The sequence below is a fragment of the Lucilia cuprina genome, chromosome 6 (assembly GCF_022045245.1).
Source record: "Lucilia cuprina isolate Lc7/37 chromosome 6, ASM2204524v1, whole genome shotgun sequence".
NCBI lineage: Eukaryota > Metazoa > Arthropoda > Insecta > Diptera > Calliphoridae > Lucilia > Lucilia cuprina.
In genome coordinates, this window is record NC_060954.1 from 18,293,881 (window position 1) to 18,299,366 (window position 5,486).

Here is a 5,486-nt window from a genome sequence, read left to right on the forward strand (position 1 = left end):
CATTTTACACAAACCATTTTATACATTTTTTATATTTAAGAATTGTGTACGAAAACTAAAACCTTTTTAAAATATATAATTAACTAATAATTTCTGTTAAAAATCTGTAAAATTTAACCTTTTATTCAAAATTTTTCTTTTTTATTCAAAAAAATGTTAGCCTCCCCATAAATTCACTCAAAAAACAAATCATTGTATGTATTTAAATAAAATACCATTATGCATGCTTTGTATTTTGTTATCTAAATGTAAATATTTATTATATTTTATAATTAAGTTCTTTCTTTTCTCAAATTCCTCTGCCCAAAATACAAAATTTGCCGTTTATATCATTAGTTTTAAGTTATTTTAAATAAAATTTTAATTATATGTTTGTTACATATTTCATATGATATGCAACAATTATAATATAATTTAATTATAAAAAATTTATTTTTATCATCTTTATTATTATCGTGAAAATATTTTTATTTGCATTTTTAGTACTTTATACTCAAGGCAATTGAATATTTTTGTAAATTATTTTTAATTACGTACTTCAAAATGAAATTATCCTCTTCTGTTTTTGAGCAGTTAAACAAGTATTGGTATTGATCAAATTATACTAGTTTAATAAATCAATAAAAAATCTATATTAAATAGTTAAAAGAAATGCAACAAAACAAGTAAACAAACAATAAAGAAAGTGTATTTACAAATTGTTTGTTTACTACTTCTATGAGTGTTATTATATTAACGATCAAATAAATGTGAACAATATAAAGAAATAAAACAAAAAAAATAACATATTCATGGTGGTTTTAATATAAGAGGGACTACATCATTATAGAACATTCCTTGAATTTCGCAAATTTTATTACACACTTGAAGGAGCCGGCCTGCGTTGCGAGACCGGATCTCGAAAATGGCAGATAGATAGATAGATAGATAGATAGATAGATAGATAGATAGATAGATAGATAGATAGATAGATAGATGGATAGATAGATAGATAGATAGATAGATAGATAGATAGATAGATAGATAGATAGATAGATAGATAGATAGATAGATAGGTAGATAGGATAGATACATACACACAAAGAGAAACAAAGTTTCTACAAAGAAAAATGCTTTAAAAGGCAGTGAAAAGTACTATCCTATATGCATCCTCAATATGGGCAGATTCTCTGAAATTTTCATCTTAGAATATTCTGTTTCATTACGTGAAATATGATCTGTTCTATAAAACATCACCTGTAACGGAAGTTTCATACTCCTCAGTTAAACTAGGCTTAACTTGCTGTTATATTAAACTCGGAACAAATTTAGGCGGACTTTAACCGATGATTGTGTTTTTCAGTTTTAGATTTAAGTTCAGTTAACTTTGTTAGTATTGCCAACTTTTCACTCGAAAACATAAACAATGAACAGCTGTTTTTTGCAAACAATACTTTTGTAAAATGTAAAAATTTTGGAAAAATGTTAAATAAACATTTAACACAATAATAAATAAAACAAAACAAATCAGAAAATTGCAATTTACTTAAAATAATAAGTTTTTGTTCTTTCGAAATCATTGTTTTTCTTAATTATGTTTTCCCACTTATAACTTGAGTTTAATTGGCCAATTACACTTGTTTAACCAATGTTTGTGGGAAGATGTTTTCCCAGACCCCTGGAGCTTTTTTTCTAATAGAAGACTGTGCTGTGACAAAGAAGAGGGTATTAAGCAGCATAAGGATACTGTCCCAGAGTTCCGTATTAGTACCTATTTTGTAGAACATGGCCCCGATTCTGCATTTCAATTCGAATCGAAATTTTCTTTGGTATTCTGCATTTCGAATCGACTCTCCGCCACATAAACAACAACTTAAAAAAAACGTAGGTACGATCGTAAAGCAGAATACACACGTTCGTAAAGCATTGAAACGAAATGAAATTGCTTCTTCATTTTCTTACAATTCAGTTGTTTGTTGTAATATCTTTTTTCGATCGTTGCGTAACTGAATGCGTAAAAGTAATCGATAATGCAGAATAGGGGTGATTATGTAAAACAACGTTCTTGCACTAGCGAGGTGAACATTATAGGTTTTGTGGACGACATTGTTGTAACTGTCTCGGCAATATTTATAGACAATGGCCTTATTCATAACAATTTTTTCAATAAAACTTTTATAAATTATTATGAATAAGGCAGAAAATCGATAACTTATAGCAAATGGAGTTATCGAATACATAAGGGCTAGATCTAGATCTAGCCGAAAGCACATGGCGACTATATATGTATTTCAAAAAGCAGTTAATGCCAAACCAAAGAGGTCCAGGCAATCCAAGAGAAAAATCATATACGTTGTAGTCACTTGAGAGAACCTTTACGCAGCCCCTATTTGGTCTAAATCCTTTAAAGTAAGATCAACATAATAAGCTGCCCATGATGTTCCTATTGAATAACATCGGGGTATGTCATATACTTACTTCTATTTGATATAGCTGAAGAAGCAAATCGAATCTACTAAAGAGTGGAGGAAACTAAAATCCCAGCTACGGAATAAGCTGGAAATGGAAACATGTTTGAGTATTAGCAATCCCGATGCAAAGAAAGTCACAAAGGAAGATGGACCTTCAAACTCATTACTTCATATAAAACAAGTAGGAAAGTATAGTCGGACATGGCCGACCATATAATACCCTACACCATGAGTATATTTTAAAAATTTTTAATTTTTATAAAAAAACTTTTATGTTGAATATTACCATAATTCCAAAATATTTAAGCAATTATTGATAAAAAACTAAAATTTCTAAATGAGGCTTTATATAGATCAAATATGGGCCGAACCTCGGTTAATTTGGGAAAAGGATATATTTTTAAATAACAGTTTTGTTGAGTTTCATTGCGATACAAATGGTTACAAGTCAATTTTAGACGTTTAAGACATTTTTTAAGGGGGGTTTGTATGGGGGCTAGGATCAAATAAGGGCCGATCCGAAAATCTGCAGTGTTATTTATACTTATATAAAACTTATTTGTGCCAATTTTTAGAGAGATAGCAGAATATTTGACGTAATTATTGCATAAAATGTTCAAATCAGAAGGTACGGTTGTATGGGGGCATGTACCTTGTGCACAAGTTTTACATGGACAGCCAGCCAGCCAGCCGGACAGACGGACGGACGGACATGTCTAAATCGATTCAAAAAATGATTCTGAATCGATCGGTGGGTATTAGGTGGGTATTAGACCAATATTTTTGTATGTTATGAACAGGAAACACGGAGACACAGATTATTATTTCACACACTTCAAATCTGGTTAATGGCTAAATGTCTTTAAAACTTTTAAGAATCCTTACGTGAACCTATAACCAATTTGAAGACATAATCAACATAAATGCAAAAATTCTGCATATTTTAAATATGTTTGGGGAATACGAAGGTTAAAATTTAATTGATATGTTAGCTACTAAAAAGTTCGTTTCCTAAGTCTTTTGTTTGACAGAACAAAATCTTGCGTGCAAATAAATGAACAGCAACAAGAAAGAAAGTAATGAAAGTAAAATAAACATAATGAGCCATGACAAACTAAAAAAAAAGAAATTTTAAGAAATAATATAAATAATTACAATAAAATAAACAATTATACATAGAAATGGTGGGTGTTAAAATTAGAGCTAACACAGTTTTATAAATTGTTTGTAAAATTATTTATTAAAAACACATACAATTAAATGAAAGTGTTTATAGACAAAAAATTTAGTAATAGGTTTTGTATGTAATTTTCTAATAAAATGAATAAGTTTACATAAAATTGTTAACAGAAAAAAACAAGAAAATATTAATAATTATTTTTAAAGTTCATTAAACTTTTATTGTAAGCATTCATGTCAAAACATTTTAAATTTAACGAAAGATATTTATATGTTTTAACTTGTTCATAAACATGTAATTAAGCCAAGATAATTGTAATTGAGCAGCGTCAACTATAAAAGGTGGTACAAAGTGATTTGGGATAAAATCAAGAAGACTAAGACTAACAAGGGCCGAACCATTCTGTTGTTTAAACATACAACATACATACGCAGCTTTGTTATAATATTGGCTGCAAAGTTGTAGTATTGAGTTTTTACATATTAAATAAACTTTTGTTTTTCAATAATTTTCTATATTGGCTGTAGGGTGTCTAAAACAATCTGCGTGTGATAAATTATAATAAAGACTCAATCAATTTAATTTTTTTTTAATAAACATCAAAACACGCAAAATTGTTTATTGCGCCAGAGTTTTTGTATGTAATACACAAAGACTTCTTTTGGGCTGCTGCTGCCGCAACAAATTGTTAAGATTTTCATATTGTTTTGAAAACTTGCTAATAAAATTAATAAAATAATCAAAATATATGTATGTACTTATATGTAGGTAGTAAATTTTCTTGTATTCCAAAATAAACTAAAAACAAGTAAACTGACCTAAATTTTTTCAAAAATACTCGCACTTAAATAATATATTGATTGCGTTTTTTTCTATAATGAACAATTTGCTGTTATAAAGATTTTTTGATTAGTGCAACATGCAACCAATTTTTTTTGGGGGGCTTTAACAAGCCTCTATAAAGTACTTGAAGTTTTTTTATAGTAATTTTACTAAAGACAAGTTTTTAAATTTCAGCTGTTTTTTTGCTTACACTCGTACGCAATTTATACAACCAACATTTTAGTTCAACTGCTCCCATTTTCCGTTATTTTTTTCTTAAAATTACAGCTGGTTTTTCCTTTTTGTTTTCCTCTCGCCTTTAAATCTTTGTCATTAAACAATTTCTTGAGAGACTACATACCAGCCAACACTCTTTTTGGATTTCGGGCAATATTGCTGAAAAAAAAACAGAAACACATGCCACTTCCATATTTGTGAGCCAGTGCAGACGTGCAGGGTATACAACAGACAGCATCATGGTAAACTATGAACTTAAAGGTGCTTGTATACAGAGATCTATATAGATAATTGTGTAGCTAAAGTGAAGCAGTGGCGTATATGAATCTGAAGTTTAGGTTACGTTGTTAATATAATATGACATTATATAGTAAGATATTTAGACCGTATATACGAGACTTAATTGTAAACTAAATTCACTGGACTACAGTCAAGACATATATAATATAGACTATAGACTAGACTATACTATAGACTAGACTAAACTATAGAATAACTAAAGACTAGACGGTAGACTAGACTATAGACTAGACTATAGACTAGACTATAGACTAGACTATATAATAGACTATAGACTAGACTATAGACTAGACTATAGACTAGACTATAGACTAGACTATAGACTAGACTATAGACTAGACAATAGACTAGACTATAGACTAGACTATAGACTAGACTATAGACTAGACTATAGACTAAACTATGTACTAGACTAAAGACTTTACGATAGACTAGACTATAAACTAAGCTTAAGGGTATAGATTAGTATTGAGATGCAATTTTGCAAAAATTTCTTA